Source organism: Vulpes lagopus, chromosome 17, assembly GCF_018345385.1.
Source record: "Vulpes lagopus strain Blue_001 chromosome 17, ASM1834538v1, whole genome shotgun sequence".
In the NCBI taxonomy this organism is placed as follows: Eukaryota; Metazoa; Chordata; class Mammalia; order Carnivora; family Canidae; genus Vulpes; species Vulpes lagopus.
In genome coordinates, this window is record NC_054840.1 from 28,685,806 (window position 1) to 28,707,956 (window position 22,151).

The window sequence follows — 22,151 nt, forward strand, 5'->3', positions numbered from 1 at the left end:
ACAGTGCAGAAATGAGGCTGATAGCAGATGGACAAATGACCACACAGGCTTCTTTTAGTAAATCCATTATTGCCGAGGGAGCCAGCTCCTCCAACCATTCACTAATACATGGTGCTACAGATTAAAAAAAAAAGAAAGAAAGAAAGAGAAAAAAAAGTCCTTTGATTTTCCTTGCTTAGTTTTCCATAAATAAGAAATTTTATGTCTGTCCATTGTGATCTTATAGTTAAATGAGAGTTAAACTTAATTCAGAAATTACAGAGAAGGCTTTAGTTTCAAGTAAGTGGCATAAAATTTAAAAATATATGAGTATTGACATTAGACCAATTTTGAGATCAAACTATCTGGGCAACCAAAAGAAACCAAAGCCATGGCCTTTAGTGATAGTTTCAGATCTATAAAACATCATAGATAAGATCTGTAAGGAAAGACTTCCATCATACTGTATCTCTGCTAGGTGATAGTTTGTACCTGGATCCAGGTTGAGGCCTTTCCATGTCATGAGTATACTCTTACTACAGCCGATCTGTAAACATGAGGGGAAGCCAAAGAGATACCCTCAAGTTTCTCATACTGTCTTTGTATCTAGATGCAGGTCATAAAACCTTTGTATCTTATATAAATGTGTCGTGTGAGTGGGCTTAGCCGTTTCTACTTAGTTACCTGAAACAACACCATGGATCTCCCATCTGTTTCCCTTCATCTAATCAATGTTTTACCTTATAAACATTTTTACCAAATGTCTGGTAAATAGATGATACTTAGCTTTGGTTTCCAAGGCTGCTAAAAAGTGTCCCCACTTGTTTACTTTCTTTATTAGCTTTTTAAACAGGAATTTAAAAGGAGATGCTTGGGATCTCTATTTATAAAATAACCCTGCTGAAAAATATACCTGTCCTATAATTATTAATTCAGCACTTGTCCTTACATGCTTCATTAGTTGTAAACTATAAAATTTATTTTAAATATTTCTAACTATATGATGTATTAGTTTTTGTTTTAGAAATTTTATGTAATAAATTTATTTAATAAATTTCATTTATTTATTGAGAAGGCAATATTTTCATATGGTTAAAAATACAAAATATACATATGGTAAATAGTGAAAAGCCTCCTTCTCATCTTTGTCCTTCAGCCATTCAGTTCCTTTTCCCAGGTTCAGCTTTTGTGTATTTTCCCAAATATATTTTATGCATAATAGTATACCATATATCCTATTTTAACAATATATATTGGAAATCACTTCATATCAGTACATAAATAAATGTTAATTCTCCAATGCATAGGATATATTCCTAGACGTGGAATTATTGGATTAAAGGTTATACCTTTTATAATTCTAATGGGTATTGCCAAATCATCCTCCAAAGGACAATTTACACTCACATCATCAATGTATAAGAGTATCTGTTTTCTCACATTCTCACCATCACAATGTGTTAAGCTTTTGATCTTTGCCAGGTGAAAAAACTGTCATATCGGCACAATAAGAGAAATTCTCTTACTATAAATGAAGATAAGAATTTCTGGGCTTTGTATTATGTTCCATTGATCTCTATCTATTCCTATGCCTCGTGATGTAAGTATAATTACTTTAGAATATATGTACTATCTGGTAAAACTATCTCTCCCTTGTTAATCTTATCTTTAGTGCATTAAAGTTTTCAGGATCTCAAGAGGTTTTGAAACTGCAGATCTAGGCCATCTTTTATATGTTCATTTAACAGGAAAGGCATTGGATGAGTCACAGTCCATGCAAGCATGGAGTCAGTATCCAATGTCCAGGCTTTTATTTTTTATTTTTTATTTTTATTTTTTGCTGGATGCAGAGAGAATCCCAATAAACTGGTGATTTAAGATGGTGACTTTTGTGATCATCATAATTTAAGAAACTTGGAGAATGTAAAATAAGGGTTGCTATATAAATTTGTTCTCCATTCTGCCTCGAACTAAAGCAAGAAATGAAGGAATTACTATTTTGGAGAGTCAGGTAGAAAAGACTCTCCTCTAAAGAAGATCTAAAGAAAAATAGATCTAGCATTGGATCTAGAGCAAGGCACCAAGATCTTGAATCAACACTACACTTATGAAAATGGAGCCAGAGTCAAGTTACTTACCTACTACATTTTATACCTATTTGGGTAATCTTCAATCATCTTTCTTAGTTTGAATATGTTCATGATTCAGCTTCAACTCTGATTTATTAAGTTGTTACTGTCTGCTCTGGAAGAAAAGCAATATAGAGACACTCTTAAAATCCTTATAAAATCCTAGGGTAAATTGCCTCAGTGAAAATCCTGTTCTGTTTCTTGCTAGCTGTGAAACTTAAGTAGGGTGCATTAACTCTGTGCAGTCCTCTTCTCTTACCCCATTTTCCCTATCTGTAAGATGTAAATAATAGCCCTGCTTCATCAGGTTGTCTTGAGAACTAAATGAGTTTATATGCTGGCACTAAGCACAGTGTATGTCCCAAATTAGACACTAAATAAAGCTACTATTAACTATAATGATGATCATAATATTATTTATTTTATGTGATGAAATTTATTTTTATTTTCACTTTACAGAAACCAAGGTTTTATGTCATTCCCAATTTCCATAGCTAGGCTGTTACTAGAAGGGTGAGATTCAAACTCTGTTTTGAGTACATTCCAAAAAAACAACTGTTTGTGGCTTTAAATCCTAAAATTATGTTTTCTAAATCTAATACTGACCAATGTAGAGATCTTCCAACTCTTCTTGTGCCTCTTCTATTGATTACTTCTCCAGGCAAAATTGATTGACTTCACTGTCCCAAAATCCTTTGTCACATTTAAAACTGACCTGTATTTCCTTCCCTCAGTACTTTATCATATGTCCTAAGTCACTCTCTCTAAACAGTGAAATATAATACCAATAGTTATAATTGTATCCTAAAATATCTGGTCAATTTTGAGGCAAAGCCTTGAGGCTTTTCACTAAGGTCTTCAATATTCTTTTCTTTGTTCACACTCCTTAATAAAGTAATGAAAATGAAATTGCCTCTAGATTTTGGAGTTTTAACACCAGAAAGACTGTCTTAGTCAACCTTGTATTCCTTGCTATACCCACAACAAATAAATCTTCCCACTTTATAGATGAAGATATTCAGCATCAGGGGTATTTTCTCTGGGGTAATGAAAGTGGCATTACCAGAAGAGGAAAGGGATGCCATGCAAGCAAAAACATATGTTTACCACACATGATCAAAAATGTGATGAAGCCTATTCCATTATTTCTTCATTCATTCAAACTTTAAAAGAATAAGAAATATGAAGGCATAGTCTGCCCTCAAGGAAATCATAGCCTTTTAAAATAATCCTATCAATACATTATTGTGATAGATTCCATTAAATGTACACAAAATAAGCAATAAAAATACATACTAGGCGAATCAATTATATTCACAGATGCCTTGGCTATGATTTTGTTATTAAATTTCACATTTATGTCCACCAGTAAAATGTTAGTACACATAAGTATAGAGAAAACTGAAACAGACCTCTAATCTAATACGGAATTAACAACTGAGGTAGTGTTTTTTCATGATCTGCCATTGCTTGATGCTTCTAGAAAAGAGTAAGCTGACAGCATCCACACAGAGGATTTGTTAACTTCATACACGGCAATTTACTTTTTGATGTACAATGCCACAACCACTATTAAATTTTATATTATGGCAGGTATTTATTAGATAAGGAAATGCTCTCTTTAAAAAAATATCTTTCACTTTTCCCCCACTTGGATAGCTGCAGTTTAATTGAAAATTAGTCTAGTCAATCTGCTGTAGGCTCCTGAGAAATAATTTGTGTGAATAACTACCACCAGGAGCATCCCCAAGGAAAAACTTTCATCAGGGCTCAGAACACTTTCTGATGATTCTAGTAATTACCTTTCTTTGAGTTACTGGCTCACCAGTATGATTGTCATAAAGTGCTTTGTTGATTTTCTTTCATGCCTCTTGCTTTTATAGATCCCACAACAGAAGGAGAAAACTGGTGAGGACATGAGTGTTTATTAAGTACTGCTTTGCATGCAGTGTTTATTGAAATGTTTATAAAACAAACCCAAAAAATATTCTAGAATATATTCGGAGATGGTCCCAATTCATGCTTCTATGTATCCAAAACAATTTTCTGTTTTCCTGTGATAATGATTGTAACACGTAATGATTCCAGGAAATAAGGGACGTCTGGATGGCTCAGCAGTTGAGCATCTGCCTTTGGCCAAGGTATGATCCCAGGGTCCCGGATGGAATCCCATATCAGGATCCTCCCAGGGAGCCTGCTTCTCCCTCTGCCTATGGCTCTGCCTCTCTCTCTGTGTCCCGAATGAATGAATGAATGAATGAATGAATGAATAAAAATCTTTTAAAAAAAAGATTCCAGGAAACATAACTATTGCCATGTGTCCTAAACATATCTTAGTAAAACAAATGTTATTTAGTTTAATTTCCCCTGAAAACAGAGCCAGAAATAAGAACCAGAGTTCCGGTAGTTTATTTAGGATCTAATCCTAAGAATCAGGAGTGAAGGAATAGTGAGAGTTAAGTAAATAAGAGAAAAAGTCAATGTAAGTATATTCCACCACTATTGGGAGCATTGGGATCTCAATTTTACTGGGATTGTGATACATGTATAAAATGCTTTCCAGACTTCTCCATCCAAAGAACAGGAAACTGGGAGACTTACCCACTAGCTCCTGTTCAATACTATATAAAAGTGATCATATGATTTTACCCTTCAATTTGTTAATATGGTATATATCACATTGATTGATTTCCAGAAGTTGAACTAACCTTGCATGCTTGGAATAAATCCTACTTGATCGTTGTGTATGATCCTTTAAATTTATTATTGAATTTGGTTTGCTCTATTTTGCTAAGAAATTTTGCATCTATGCTCATCAGGGATATTGGCGTATGATTTTTTTTCTTGTGGCATCCTTGTCTGGTATGGATGTCAGAGTAATGCTGGCTTCATAAAATGAGTTTGAAATTCAAAGTTCTCCGTTCTTCTATTTTTTCCTCTGTTTTGAGAATTATTGGTATTAATTGTTCTTTTAGTGTTTGATAGAATTCACCTGTGAAGTAATCTGGTCCTAGACTTTTGTTTGTTGAGATATTTTTGATTACTGATTCTATCTCCTTACTGTTAATCTGTTCGAATTTTCTATTTTTTCATGATTCAGTCTGGTAGGTTGTATGTTTCTAGGAATTTATCCATTTTTCTAGATTGCCCATTTTGTTGACATATAATTATTCATACTCATCTTTTATGATCCTTTGTATTTCTGTATCAGTTTTAATATCTCTTCTTTCATTTCTTATCTATTGGAGTCCTCATTTTTCTTGTGTTGTTGTTGTTTTTAATCCATTCAGCCATGCTTCCAAATTGACATGTAATTGGGATCACAGAGATGTAATTTCTCCAGACTGACTTCTCTCATTCAGTAATAAGCATTTGAGATCGCTCTGTGATTCTTTGTAGCTTGATAGCTCATTTATTTTTATCATTAAATAAGATTCCATTATATATATATATACCACAATGTACATTTATTCATTCACTTATTGAAGGACATCTTGGTTGTTTCTGGTTTGGGGCAATTATAAATAAAACTGCTAAAATATTTATGTACAGAGTTTTGTGTGCGCATGTGTTTAACTTATTTCAGCAAATACCTACAAGTGCAATTGTTGGATCATATAGTAAACTAATGCTTTACCTTTGTATGAAACTGCCAAACTGTCTTCCTAAGTGCTATACCACTTTCCATCACCTCCAACAATGAATGAGAGCTCCTGTTGTTTCATATCCTTCTCAATATTTGGTGTTGTCATTGTTTTGGATTTGGAGGTGGTATCCCACTATTGTTTCAATTTAAAATTTACTGATCACATGTGATGTTGAGTAGCTTTTTGTATGCTTATTTATGTCTCCTCTCTTTTTTACTCTTGATTAGATTAACTGAGGTTTATTATTTTGTTCATCTTTTCAAAGAAGGAACTTTTGATTTCTTTGATTTCTGGTTTTTTAATTCATTGACTTCTCACTTTTTTTCCATATCTACTTCCTTTCACTTAAACTGCTCTAGTTTCCTTGGGTGGAAACTTATTCGTTATAGATCTTTTTCTATTTTTTAGTATAATTATTCAATGCCATAAATTTCCCTGTAAGCATTGCTTTTGCTGTATTCTACAAATTTTAATAATTAGTTTAAAATATTTTTAAGGGGATCCCTTAAAATATGAGGGTGGCTCAGTGGCTGAGCGCCTGACTTCAGCCCAGGATGTGATCCTGGAGACCAGGGATCGAGTCCAGCATCGGTCTCCCTGCATGAAGCCTGCTTCTCCCTCTGCCTGTGTCTCTGCCTCTCTCTCTCTGTCTTTCATGAATAAAAAACACAAACACAAAAACAAAAACAAAAAACCCTTTAAAAAAATAAATGAACTGAACTGCAATAGTTCTAGGCTGATGTAAACTCTTTTAAAAAAAAAAGAAAAATATTTTTAAAATTTCTTTGTGACTTCTTTCATCAACTTGTTATTTAGAAATTTATTGTTTACTCTTCCACTATTATGGGATTTTTTCCACTATTTTTCTGTACACCGTGCTCTGATCCTGATTCTGTACACCGTGCTCTGATCAACAGTACTTTGACTCCTATTTTAAATACGTTAAGATGTGTTTTATCATCCAGAATGTAGTTTATCTTAGTGAATGTTTCTGTGTGAGTTTGAGAAGAATGTGTAGTCTGCTGATGTTGTATGAAGTCTTCTATATATGTCAATTTGATCTAATTGATTGATACTGTTTAGTTTAACTGTATTCTTACTGCTTTTCTGACTGAAAGATCTGTCAATTACTGAGAGAGAGGTGTTAAAATCTTTAACTACAATAGTGGATTTGTCTATTTCTCTTTGCAGTTTTATTGTTTTTTGCCTCATGTATTTTGATACTGTGTTGTTTGGTGCATATACATTAAAGGCTTTGATATCTTCTTATAGATTTGACCCCTTTATTCATTATGCAATTCCCCTCTTTATCTGATAATTTTTCTATTCTGAGGTCTGCTTTGTCTGAAAATAACTATTCCAGCTTTCATTTATTAGTGTTAAATGGTATATATTTCTCCATTCCTTTACTTATTAATCCATCTACATATTTATATCTACAGTGAGCTTCTTGTAGTAAACGTATGGTTGAGTATTTTTAATCTGTTAACAATTTCTGTCTTTAAGTTTTTAACAATTTCTACCTTTTAATTGGTATATTCACATTTTAAGTAGTTATTGTTATAGGTGGATTAATATCTGTCATATTTGTAACTCTTTTCTATTCTTTTCACTCTTGTTTGTTTCTTGTTTTCCCCTCTTTGCCCTCTTCGGTTTTATTTGAACATTTTAATTCCATTTTCTCTCCTCTTTTTAGCATGTCAATTATATTGTATTAAAATTTTTTAGAGGTTACCCTAGAGTTTGCAATATACATTTACAAGTAACCTAATTCTATTTTCAAGTAACGCTATACTACTTCACAGATAGTGCAGGTACCTTATAATAAGGTATTTCAAACTCTTCCCTCCTATCCCTTGTAACATTAGTATCATTTATTTCTACCATCTGTATGCTATAATCACCCAAAACAGTTGCTATCATTGCTTTGAATAATTTATAATCTATTAGACTAAGAATCATAAAGATGTATGTCAATTATACATCAACAATAAAAAAGAATTAGAAAAATAAAACAAATGGTGGGTATTTGTCGTTTCTAATTGCTGTGGATGGAACTGGAGGGTATTATGCTGAGTGCAGTAAGTCAATCGGAGAAGGACAAACAGTGTATGTTCTCATTCATTTGGGGAATATGAATAATAGTGAAAGGGAATATAAAGGAAGGGAAAAGAAATGTTGGGAAATATCAGGAAGGGAGACAGAACATAAAGACTCCTAACTCGGGGAAACGAACTAGGGGTGGTGGAAGGGGAGGAGGGCGGGTGTTGGAGGGGAATGGGTGACGGGCACTGAGGTGGACACTTGACGGGATGAGCACTGGGTGTTTTTCTGTATGTTGGTAAATTGAACACCAATAAAAGTTAATTAAAAAAAATAAAAAATAAATAAAAAAGAAAAAAAAGAAAAAAAAGAAAAAAAAAAGAAAAAGAAAACATTTTCCTTCACTTATTTCTTCTGATATTTTTCCTTTCTTTATGTAGTTCTGAGTTTCTGACCTATATCATTTTGTTTTTCTCTGAAGAACTCTTAATAAATCTTGTAGGATAGGAGTAATGGTGAATCTTTCAGCTTTTGTTTGTCAGAGAAAGTCTTTTATTTCTCCTTCACATTTGAATGATGATTTCACTGATACAATTTTTTTAAATTTTATATTGCTATTTTTTCTTTAAAAACTTTAATATATCACTTTACTCCCATTTTCTTTGCATGGTTCTTGACTAGAAGTCTGTCATTCTTATATTTTTTCTATAGGTAAAATGTTATTTTTTTTCCCCTCTGGCTTCTTTCAATATTTTCTCTTTGCTTTTGGTTTCTGAAGTTTGAATATGATATGTATGGATGTAGTTATTTTATGGTATTAATCTTATTTGATATTCCATGAGCTTCCTGGATCTATGGTTTGGTATCTATCATTAATTTTTAAAAATGTATCGCTATTGTCATTTTAAACTTTTCTTCTATTCCTTTCTTTCCTCTCTTTGCCATATTCCCAGTATATCTAAATTACCCCTTTTCTAATTGTCCCATAGTTCTTGGATATTATGTATCTTTTTAAAAAAATTATTCTTTTCTCTTTGTATTTCAGTTTGGAATATTTCTACTGACATATCTTCAGGGTAACATATTCTTTCCTTGGCAGTGTCCAGTCTCTTAATGAGCCCATTAAAGGGATTTTTAAATTTTTTAATAATTTTTCTAGCATTTACTTTTGATTCATTCTTAGAGTTTCCATCTCTTTGCTTACATTATTAATCTGTTCTTATATGTTACCTACTTCTTTTTTCCCTTGGAGTCTTTGTATATTAACCATAGTTATTTGAAATTCCCTACTTAATAATTTCAAAATCTGTGCCTTATCTGAGTCTGTTTCTGATGTTTGCTTTTCATTTCAAAATGTACTTTTCCTCATTTTTTAACACACCTGATAAATTTTTGGCAGAAGCTAGATATGCTATATTGGGTTATGGGTGCAAATAATTTGGCTTTTGGTGAGATTTTATGATAATCTGCCTCCTAGGAGATAAACTGTATTTATTTGATGTTTGCTGTAACTGTAGCTGCCATAGGCTTCAGTTTCCTCTAGTTATCATATGTTTGTTTTGTTTTTATTCTCCCTTGCCTTTACGTTTAAGTAAGGTCTTCTTAAATTGAGTCTATGTCTTATAGTTCTCTTAGTTATAATCTACTGATATAATACTGGAGTCCAGTTGATGTGATAGTAAGGTTTTATGTAGGAAACATTTTCTATAATCTTATGATGAAATCTCATTTTTCTAGTAGGCCTAAGTCCCTAGGCTTTGATCATGCTTCCTTTTTTTTTTTTTTTTTTTTCTCCTTTCTCCTTTACCAGTAATAGGAAGGCTAGAGGGAGCTGGATGTGGCCTAGTACCCCATCTTTAGGTCAGATAAGACTCTGGTAATATAGTTTCCCTTAAAGGGTAGGCTTTTGTTATAGAGAAGCTCTGGGAATATTTCAACATGGTTACTTTTTCTCTCCCCCTCCTCTAAACACAGAAGGGATTTTTTCTCTCCTCTTCAAGGCAAGAATCTGGTGAGATTGCTGGAGGTAAAACTGATGAGCATGTGGCAGGTGGGGGGTGGTCTCTCTAATACTAGGCCCCTAGGAGTTGTTAACTTTCAAGCTAATCCATACCCAGTCTCCAGAAATTTATCAAAATTATCATGTGAGTGTTCCTACCCATCTGCCTCAGATAAACTGATTTCAGCTGTGATTCTCTGTATTCATCAACCTTTTTCAGATTTGAGTGTGGCAATTTACTCTGTAACTTCAGTTCTTTGATGGATCTAAGAAAAGTGATTGCTTCTTCAGTGTTTTTCTTGTTGTGAGCATGGGAGTGACAACTTCCAAGCTCTTTACATGTCAGAGCTCAAAAAACGTACTTTAACACCTTTATTGAATTTTATTTCATATATTATAAAATTCACCTATTTCAAGTGTACGTGATTTTTAGCAATTTGACTGAGTGGTGCAACCATCACTATAAGTCAGTTTTAAAGTATATTCATTTCCCAAGTTGGGGAATATACTTTTGATAACTCTAACCCCCTCATAGAAATCTTCCCACATGTCCAGGCCTTTGCTCATATTCTCCAAAGTTTTATTCTATCTGATTAAATACTATCTGCTGGAACTCTCCTTTCTCTCAGTTTTGTTTACTCTGATATTAAATTTGGAGTTAGACGACTCTCTGTTACCACTTACTATCTTTATCATCTTGGCAATTTACTTAAACTTTGGAGAATTTATGAGGAAAGAAAGCAGATATTATTTATCCTGTTATTTGCTGCAACTAGCAAAATAGTGGGCACATAGGTGATGATCAACAAATATTTGTGAAGGTTTGAATCTGGAATTGTTTTGTACATGAAATAGTAAAATTGGACAAGATTAGGAGGTGTGTTCATGGATCCATGTATATAAATTTAAGGATATATAGGAATGTCCTGATACTGTATAAAAAATTGGGGGGAATAGCCTTCATGAGATTTTCAAAGGATTTAAGGCCCAAAGGAGTGAAGAGCAATGGATTACATAATATTCAGCTCAAACATTCTGTTGGTCAATATATACTGTATTTCTTGTTCCCGAGGATTTTTGTAACCCAGATATTATATAACTGAGAGCCTTTTGGCATTAGGCTCCAGTTATTAATAAGATTTCCTATAATACCACACACCTGAATTTGTACAAGCACTGGTAAAAGGTAGATTCTACATTCTAAGAGGGTAACACTAGTTCGCTTGAATCTAAAACTTGGTATCTCACTGCCTCTAGCACACCATAAATAGTGAAGTTGAAGGACTTAAGGGAAAAGAAATGACAAGTTCTGCAAATCAGACTCTGGTTTAACTTATCCAAATAGCTGCATGTGTGGAAGAGGTAAAAATGAGAGTTTTAGTTTGCCTAGTCAGAACCAAGAGCCAGGCTCTGGTTAGACCTGTTTATCAGTTCAAAGCAGGAAACAGAAAATAGAACAAAGGTTCATCTCTTAAAACACCACCATGAGTTAGGTGACAACTTTCCTTTTCTTACAAGGCAAGCAGGTAATTTAGCAAAGAGGGTGGACAGAAGAGGCAGGTCTGCTGTGGAGAGAAGCTGCTGAAAATTTCCCTCCTTCCTATCCTGGACATTGGAACTTACTTTGATTGATAGGCTGTCGTTCATCACTCAAGCATGATTTTGCCTTGAACATAACTTGAATTTGATGAATGCTTTGTTGTTCCAATAAATGCTTTATCGTTCTTGCCGTACATAACCTTTCCTCAGGCCAACTTCTGTAGCATTTCCACATCTCCTCACTCAGCCATGAAGTCATTGCTAACAGACTCTTGACAGATTGGTTTTATGCTTAATCAAAAACTTTTACTCACTCTGCCAAATACATACACACATATGTATGTATACATATATACAAAATTATATGCATATATACACACATATATATATTACTATTGGGTAGTCAATAAATATTTATCAAATTAATGAACAAATGAATAAATAAATCATTGCTGGCTTAAAGCATTTAGCTTAATGGAGTGACTAACACTTCATCGTGCATTGTATCTATTTACATCATTTTTCCTCCTTGCCCCAAACCACACATAGTAAGATATAGAGCAGTAGGAGCATAGGATAGGGACAGATATTTAGGGTTATAAGACATCAAGATCATAAGAAGAAATTTTCATTGCTTGAACCCTGAGATACCAGGAACCATAATGAAGTATTATCTCCTAGCTTGTGATGATAGTCTGGTAAAACAGATAGAGCATGATTGTATTTTTTTTCAGAGAAGTTAAAATCAAATGAAAGTAACAAACTTGTCCAAAGTCATAAAGCCAGTAAGTGATAAAGCCAAGACATGAATCCAGTGCAAATTCCAGTTTGGCACACAGCTAGCCTTCATTTTATGCAGGGCCTATTCAGACTGAATCTAGGGCTTCATCCATAGAATTGTCCAAGTTGGTCCACAGAAATAAAGCAAAGGAAAGATGTTTTCTAGTTTCTGGCTGCATTGGAGGCTACCTCTGAGGACTGAGCTGAGATACGGTAGATACCAAAGACTTCTGACTCATGAATTTTATGCTAAAGAGTCCTGCAAATCACCTGGGAGTTTAGTCGCACTAAGAAAACCACTTGGCTGCTGAACCCACAACTGCTCCTCATTTTCATTTGACATTCTTAATTAAGACTGATTTGCTAGTAGTTTGTAGGAGGTGGGTTCTGAAATGAACTTAATCATAAATGGATAAGTCATTAGTACTCTAGGAGAGCTTTCTGCCAATCTGTATGGCTGGTAGAAGGACCAGGATACAGAACAGAGTTGGTGGGAACTTCTTCCCCAGAAAAATGTAATTTTCCTTGATAAATCAGGATCAAAAGCCTAGGCCAATATTTACCAAACCACAGAGTCACTCGTGACATGTGTTTAAGATGTAAATCCCAGAGAGCCCTCCCTAAAGATTCTAACTGCATAATTCTTTCATGTAGATCAGAAAAATCTGTTTTTAAAAAGCACTGCAGTTGATACTGATGTAGGTACTTGAGCTGCACTTGACAATAACAGGCCAAATCTATAAGAAGAGAAGTCAGTGTTCATCTAAATAACAAAAATTTGTAAATAATATAGAATTACATTCAACAGAGATCATATAGATACAATCATATTAATATTTGTAAACCTCTAAGGTTTCATGGGCCCACAAGTCATGAAACATGAAACAAAAGCAGAGTCAACTTTTTGCCTGGAAAACTGGGGGAAGAAACTAAGCATTCCCTTTTGACAATAGTTCTACAACTTGACTTCCACAGTTCTTTACAATTCAATTAATAAAATACTTTTTTTTTTAAGGCCATGACCACAATTTTGTGTTTTATTCCAATGGATAACCAAACTTGTTCACCAGGTTCACTAAAAGCATACATACTATTCTTTGAGTGGCAGCTAAACAAATCAATACAAGATGTGTATGTAGTCAGGACTCCTTCCCGGATACCAGCAGAGGTTACTTTTAAAGCCAGGTCTTCCCAGAGTTGGGTAAGCAATGAACAGGCTTTTTCCATGCCGCCAGCACGCTGGGACATGAAGGAGAGCTGCATGTTTTAAGTCAGAGATGGACAAATTCTTCCTGTAAAGGGACAAACAGTCCCTGTTGCAAGGATTCAAGTCCGCTATTGGAGAACAAAAGCAGCCACAGAAACGACATGAACGAATGCACATGTCTGGGTTCTAATAAACCTTACTGGACACTGACATGTGAACTTCATGAAACTTTCACATGTCACAAATATTTTTCTTTTGACTAATTTAAAAAAACATAAACACCATTCTTTGCTCGTGTGCTGTACAAAAAGTGGGTCTTTCTGGCCTATGGTCCATAGTTTGTCAACTCCATGTTGTAAACCTCCTTTGAAGTCTCTCTTGCAAGCTCTGGGCAAGTGAGGTCTACAAATCTTGTTGAACTTTATGAACCTGTTAAGTCAGCTTCAGGTTTAGTATGCCCATCAGGTTTTGAAGAATCCCATGTTTAAATCCCTGGTGACAAATCCGGGGTTAAGTCCCAGGTGTCAAGAATCTGAGAAGACTGGTTCTAGGATCTACTTAGGGTTTTAAGATCGTTTGAAACCAGATGAGCTTCCAACAAACCAGCTTCCCTGGGCAAAGGCTTCAGGTGTTCTTCTGTGATCCTAGAATCAAAACTCTCATGGTCCTAAAAATCCTTCAGGACGATTCTGAAACCATAGATGGAAACTGGACAAGGTAAAGGTTGTGGCTTGTTCTGTTCTTTGGTGCTTTTTTCTGCACATGACCTGAAATGCCAACAGACTTGAGACATCTTTGTTTTCATATTGCAACTGCTCTTTCCATCCCAGAACACTTCTCCACAGCATACTTTCAAGTCTTCAGGACTGGAAAGGTTAGGGGTGGAGTGGGGGAAGGACTAGTAATTCAGTAAGAGTAAGGTACAAAGGATCTGGAGTGTTTTCCTCCTTTCTTTTCAGCTTGGAATCCTTAAAAAGGGCTATGTTTTCTATAGTTGGGTCGTAGGAGTCAACAAATTGGCCTTCAACAAACTGAATCGTCAATGAGGATTTCCCCCACAGACCGGTAGCCCAGGATCGCGATCTTCCAGGACTTGGACTGTGGCATCTTGGCGGCCTCCTCAGCCCCGGGCCAACCACATCAACCGCGGTGGCGGCGGCGGCTCCTGTGCTGCGATCGGCGGCTGCCGCACCGGGGCATAAAATACTTTTTTAGCACCTACTACATGCTGGTACCCAGATCACTGCTCTTTCATCCATCAAGCCTAATAAAGGAGACAGATACATACATATATATATATATATATATATATATATATATATATAGAGAGAGAGAGAGAGAGAGAGAGAGAGAACTGGCTATCTAATTAACTAGATAATTCATCACAAATTATTTTTGTGATAATTGTGGCAATTGGTTTTCAATTTTTTATTTGCAATGTACTCTTTTTATAAACCATATATATTATGGGGCCACCTACCTACAGGTGTTCATAACCCCTATACCACTGCCATCAGTGGTCTCTGAGGACTTCTTATAGGGCTTTAGATAGTATGAAACATACTATCAAGAAGGGAGAGAACAGGAAAACAACAAAGAGAAGAAATGAAAGTACACAATAAGTCAATAGAAATAAATCCAAATATATTAGTAATGATATTAATTATAAGTAGACCAGTTTCTGCTTCTATCCAAGATGAAGTAAGAGAAGGAAAAGGTTTACTTTATTCACTTTAAACACTAGAAAATCAGAAAAAATACATGAACCTGTGGTTTTCAGGCATTGGACACAAGACTATAATTCCAAAAAGAGGAAAACATTCACTATTGCACCAGATTACTGTCTAGAGACAATTTTCATGCTGCATGTTTCACAAAGAAAGGGAAACCCAAACAGAGCCCTTTGGTCCTGCTGAGCTGGGGAGGCAGATGTTGAAGTTTGGAGGCCAGAGTGGCTAAAATTTGTAGTAAAGAGAATTATAAATAAGAGAGCTAGGGAGAAGAGAGAGAGAGAGAGAGAGCTCCAGAGATCTGCTGAGTCTTTGGTTGAGTCTTGAAATGCATATATGTGAGAGGGAAAGAGAGTGTTTTAAGAGGATCCCTAAGATGCAGCAATTTGGCAGGATGTTAGAAAGAGTTGCAAAATTGTCATGGAATCCTACTTCTGAAAGATGCTATATACATCCACATGTCCACAGCTACACTTTTTATAATGGAAAAACACTGAAAAATATGTCTAGATATTAGGTAATAGTTGTATAAGCTGTGTTGTATAAAATAGATGACAATCTGGGGTCTTTGAACCCAAAGAATCCATGAACGCTGTTGCTGTAAATTTTGAGGACAAATGTATTTTGGGGATATTCAGTGGTTCTCAATCCTATACATATTAGAATCATCTGGGGGGTTTATTTTTTTTTTAGTACTGATGATATGGCCCCACTCCTGATTAAGCAAATCTGAATTTCTGAGGATGTGATCATCTTTTTCAAGCCCCTGTGTTACTCTGGAACACACTGAGGGATGAGACTCACCAGAACAGAAGCACCATCACTTAAATCAAACTCTCAAGGGTTTTTCATTTAAAATAAAAGAATTACTTTTATAGATAAAAATAGTATGAAGTCATTTAAAAAGGCTTATTACAAAGATTATGAACAACATGGTCAAATACTTATAATGTTGAAAAAAGTGCAATGCTAAACTGTATGTATACTGTGATTATTATAACTACCTGAAGAACATATATAAAAGTACTGAAAGAGGGTACCTGGGTGGTCCAGTTGATTAAGTATGTGCCTTCGGCTCAGTCATGATCCCAGGGTCCTGGAACGGATTCCCACATCAGGTTCCTTGCTCAGCAGGGAGTCTGCTTCTTCCTCTGGCTCTGCCCCTCCCCCCGCTTTTGCTCTCTCTTTCTCTGTCAAATAAATAAATAAAATCTTTTTTAAGAAAGTATGACAAAAGGTTGCCAAGTGTAGTTTTAGTAACTCATGAATATTTTCTTTCTTTATTTTCCAAATTTTTGGATTAATATTAAGGGGGGGGGATGTCTTTGAAGGACACCCAGCAAATGGTGAGTAAGGAGACCCTAATGGATTGCCCTCTTGTGGAGCCCTACAGTATCCTTAACTTCCTGACATTCCCTTTCAGACTCAATATGCCACTGAGTCATTGAATGGTACTGTCTTGTTAATAAAACTAAAAATGAGATGGGCTAACTTAAGGGTTTCCCTATAGGATGTCTACTTCTAACCTCTGCTCTTTGCCATGACTTTTAGTCTTTCAGATTCACCAAGTCGGAAGTTCCAGATTCAACATTTTTTTGGAATCACTATTATAGAACAGCTATTTTTCTTCCCTGAAGAGACCTAAATTAAAAGATGAACATTTGGGATCCTAAACTCTTTTCCCACAGAATGTGGAAAATCTCCTTGCGTGGAAGCTAGAAAATAGCTGATGCTAACCATAGAAAGGCACAAAGCATGCAACTTTTAACTACTGCAAGACTAATAGACTGATTATAACCTCTTTCCTGCTGGGCCCTAAGAACCCGCCAGCATTCTTTTTCAGAAGTTAGATAATAGCCCCTGTTTTTCCTTCTTTTAATTTCATAAAATAGCAAATCCCTATAGTCCCTAGTGATTTAGCCAAGAAAGCAATTATAGGAGATTGCTGGATCCAACTGCTTTTCCCCAATAAAGTTGAAGATGAGAGTGTGTATGGTCAGTATTTCATTCTTCCAAAAAGTCAATCAAACTGCTTTGTAAGTCATTGCATACTTCCTGCAGGCTCCTTCCAGAATTCTGGTTGGGAAGCTTCTTAAAACAGCTAGTCCTATTATATTAGGTCTCCTTTGGTTGCAAATGGCAGAAACCCCTCCAACTACCATATGGATAAACAAAAAAATGATGGTAGGCACTACTTAATAGCTTACATAACAAAAAAGTCTAGAAGCAAGTTAGATGCAAGATGTCATGAAACATCTCTTTCATTGTCTCAGCTATACTTTCCTCTATGTTAACTTTATTCACCACAGGCTCCCTCTAAGTGAAGGCAGAGATGGATGTTCCTACCTAACTCCAGGCTCATGTTGTGCTTGCATGTGATCAAAAGGAAAGAGGTCCTCTCTCTCCCAGCATCTGCATGGGGACTCTGTAAAAAGTCTGGCCCTACTTAGAGCACACACAGTCTGTATGTAGGGCAGCTTCAACAGTTACCCCAATAATTGGCCAACCTACATTAGATGCCTATTAATACGAATCAAGGATGTGTAGTTGATGGTCTCACCAGTGCAGGGAACACTTTATCTCCACCATAATGTATATCTAAAACAAGACTTATACGTTTAAAATTATCAAGAGCAAAGGAGAAAGAGAATTTTGGTTGAAAAAAATAATTTTAATAACTTGTCACTAACTGATAGAGATAATACAATCAAGAAAAAGACTTAAAAAAATATAAAGGGCATTAAAAACTGAGACTAAATAATCACATTATTGGCTTTCAATTCTCTTTATACTTTACATTCCTCTTTGAGTACCTATTTTATGATGGTTTGCAAAATCAACATGCCTTTAGAATTTTTTGTTTCTTCTCAAAGCATATATATTTATGATATACATATATTTATTAAACAAGCAACACAAACATAACACTAAATAAAAATAAAGAAAATATCTGTCCATAATCTTAACCTCACAAGGAAAACCCTTAATTCAAACAGGAAACTTGTGTTTTATTCTTATTTCTCTTCAGTCTTTTTCAAGGCATATTATTATAGTCTAATCAAAATTTACACAGAATTTCACATTCCTGTTTTAAACGCAATGTATCACAAAGATTTCCATGTTGTTACATAACCTTTATAATCATAATTATAATGCCTGCATAATATTTATTGATTAAATATTCACTACTTCACCAGTTACTAATGCTAAATATGAAGTTATTTTTCATTTTTAAGATAAGTACATTGCAATACACATATTTCATTCATGAAGCTTTGTACTCTTTTTCAACTTTTTCCTTAAATTCCAAGAAATTGAATTGTTGCGTTAAAGGTATGAACAAATTTGATGATGTGATTCTTGCTCCATATTGCTGTGCTGATTTTCAAAATGATTCTGATTTACTTGAAATATAGATATACCATTTTATGATAACTACACCAACATTGGATATTATAAAACCTTACCATAATCTCTGGCTCCCCAAACCAAAGTAATACTTCCTGATCCCCTTTGTCACTTTCTATCCCCATACTCTGCTTGACTTGATTTTATCCGCTACCCTTTTCACTAGCATAGACCATATTTGCACTTTGATTTTAGCTCTCCTGTCATGATGTCAATATAAACATATGCTTGATTAAGTCAGAATTTTACCTGTTTTGTTCATGCTGTATCACTATTACCTACAAGAGTCCATGGAACATAGTAGTATATCAATAATGTTTTCCCTGAACTTGTTTTTTCTTTATAGAGGTAAAATATACCCGAGTAAAATGTGCAGATCATAAACGTACAGTTCAATGAGTTTTGATAAATGTAATCATCATGTAACCAATAGCCTACTAAGATCTAGAATATTTCCATTACCTTAGTTCTTAGTGCTTACTTCCAGTCATTACCCATTCCACATTGGAAACCACTGTTTTTTTGTTTTTGTTTTTATTTTATTTACAATAGTCACAGAGAGAGAGAGAGAGAGAGAGAGAGAGAGAGAGAGAGGCAGAGACACAGGCAGAGGGAGAAGCAGGCTCCATGCACCGGGAGCCTGACGCGGGACTCAATCCTGGGTCTCCAGGATCACGCCCTGGGCCAAAGGCAGGCGCCAAACCGCTGCGCCACCCAGGGATCCCGGAAACCAGTTTTTATTTCTATCCCCATAGATTAGTTTTAACTCTCTTAAACTTTATATAATTGGAATTACACTGTATGCACTGTAGGCAGACCTCAATGTTTTTGAAATGTATCCATATTTTTGTGTGCATCAGAAGTCCATTCTTTATTTGTTAAAGAGTTTTATTATTCTCTTGTACAAATAATTACAAATTTCTTTTGATGGACATTTTGGTGATCTTCAGTTTTTTGCACTAATGAATAAAGCTATAACCATTCTTGTACATATCTTTTGGTGTTAGGTAAAAAACATGTGAATGAAGTTATTAGGTAGATGTTTATTAAAAAGACCTACCAATCATCTTCCAAAGTGATTGTGCCATTTTATACTTCTGCCAGTAATGTCAAGTGTTCTATTTGTCATAGAATATGACAACTTTGCAATGATGCTACTAAGCATTTTAATTTTAGTTATTTTGGTGGTTATGTAGTGGTATCTCATTGTGGTCTTAATTTGCATTTCACCAATGACAGTTACATTTACATTCTTATTGTCCATTCAATATGTTCTTTTGTGAAGTGTCTTTTACATAGTTGTCCATTATTTTTAATGGGTTACCATCTTTATTGATTTTTTTAATCTTATGGAGATTTGTCCTTTGTTGTACACATATATTGCAAATATTTTCTTGCAACCTGTGCCTTACTTCATCTTCTTACTAATATCTCTTGATGAACAGAACTTTTAAATTTTGATGAAGACTAATTGATCAATTTTCTTTTGCCCTGCCTAAGAAATCTGCCTGTTGTTTTTGCTTTTTTTTTTTTTTTTTAAGATTTTACTCATTTATTCATGAGAGACACAGAGAGAGAATGAGGCAGAGACACAGGCAGAGGGAGAAGCAGGCTCCATGCAGGAAGCCTGATGTGGGACACAATCTGGGACTCCAGGATCACGCCCTGGGCCAAAGGCAGGCACTAAACTGCTGAGCCACCCAGGCGTCCCAAAAATCTGTCTGTTGTAATACGGAAATATTCTTTCATGTTTTATTCTATAAGCTTTATACTTTAGCTGTCACAGTTAGATCTATGAGTCATTTCAGATTATTTTTATACATAGTTTGAGATAAGAATGGAGGCTTATTTTTCTTTCCATACTTTATTCCAGGATGTCTTACATTTTGGATCAGAAAATACCTTTTGTGGGGGAAGCTGTTCTATTCATTGTATGATGTCTAGCAGCATTCCTGGCCTCTACCAATTAGATACCAGTAGTGCCCCTACTCAATTGTGGCAATCAAAAATGTTTCCAGATATTACCAAATGTCTCCTACCCCCCTCCATCCACCAGGAGTTGGTGGGGAATGGCCTCAGGTTGAGAACCACTGATTAATATAATTATTCCTGGCACCTTTTCCAAAATTCAATTATTGTATACACGTGTTTTTTTTCCTGGACTATTTGCTATTCATATGACCTACTTGTCCTAATTATCCTAGTACTGCAGTTTTTATTATTTTAAAATCAGGTAGCGTAAAGTGCTTCAACTCAATTCTTCCTTTTCAAGATTTTTTTTATATTTAACAAGATTGAATTCTGAAATCTTCCCCAAAAATATTGTTCTAGTAGCTGTTTTATAGATTTCTTAGGATTTCCTACAAATGCAGTGATGTCATTGGCAACTAAAGATGCATTTACTTCTTCCTTTCCGATCTCCATGACATTTACTTTTTTAAAGTTTTTATTTAAATTCCAGTTAGTTAACATACAGTGTAATATTAGTTTCTGGTGTACAGTTTAATGATTCAACACTTCCACACAACACCTGGTGTTCATCCAACAAGTGCCCTCCTTAATCCTCATCACCTATTTAACCCATGCCCCTACTCACTTCTCTTCTGGTAACCATCAGTTTGTCCTCTATAATTAAAAATCAGTTTCTTGGTTTGCCTCACTAGATTTTTTAGGTAGGCAGTAATTTCTCTCCAATTTGGATGGTTTGACCTCCGTCTTCCAGCACTCTGTGGCCTCTCTTACATCAGTTTGCATCTCAACCCTTTGCACAAATTGTAGTGTACTGCTCCCTTGAGTTTTACCTTGAGGAGTCAAGAGCAGCCCTAATTCAAACACATGAGCAAAACCCACATATACACCCTAAACCCACCTCTCTGCCACACAACTTCCAGCCATTTATGCAGCCCTAAACTATGATCACTGTCTCATAAGAGGCAGACCTCTAGTTTCTATTTGGGTTCATTCATAAAAATGCCTTAGGGCAAAAAGTTGGAATTAACATAATGCTCATCACATGTGTTTCTCTTCTCTCAAGAATCACTGTTCTGTATTGCTTGTTTATCTGTTCCTGAAAACAGTTACCTCATTAATTTTGTCCAGTTTATAATTGTTTATGTCAAGAGGGTAAGTCCAAAATGAATTATCTTAGTCATGGCTGATATGAAAGTCTATTGCATCTTAGCCTTTTGGCTGAGACTAAGTGTGGTATCTGTTCTTATCAGTGCAGTGAAGTTTGAAAAAATAAATGAATGAATGAATCTTGGCAGAAACAGGAACTTTTAAAAAAAAAGTATTCTTTACATATCTTTATCCTCCTGGCAACCTCTTACACAAATTCTCTACCTATCATGTGTCCCTTTTACTAGAAAAAATGTGTTAGATTCAAATCCCCATTAACATATTGGGATATTTGCGTTTTCAAAACTTATCCTTTTTTTTTTTTTTTTTAAAGAGAGAGCTAGAGCACACACATGGTGGGGAGGGGCAGAGGGAGAGGGGTAGAGAGAATTTTAAGTAGGCTTCATGTTCCAGTATGGAGCCTGGCACAGGGCTCCATCTCATGACCCTGAGATCATGACCTGAGCCAAAATCAAGAGTTGGATGCTTAACTGACTGAGCCACCCAGGTGCCCCCCAAAACTTATCCTTTAAAGTAAAGCCTGAATAGAAAAACAATGAAGTCAGTGGGGCC

At 35.1% G+C, this 22,151-nt stretch overlaps 1 pseudogene; it reads left to right on the plus strand.

The window, feature by feature from the left end:
* Positions 1 to 21,630: 21,630 nt before the first annotated feature.
* Positions 21,631 to 21,788, plus strand: LOC121477651 (annotated as a pseudogene).
* Positions 21,789 to 22,151: the final 363 nt, after the last annotated feature.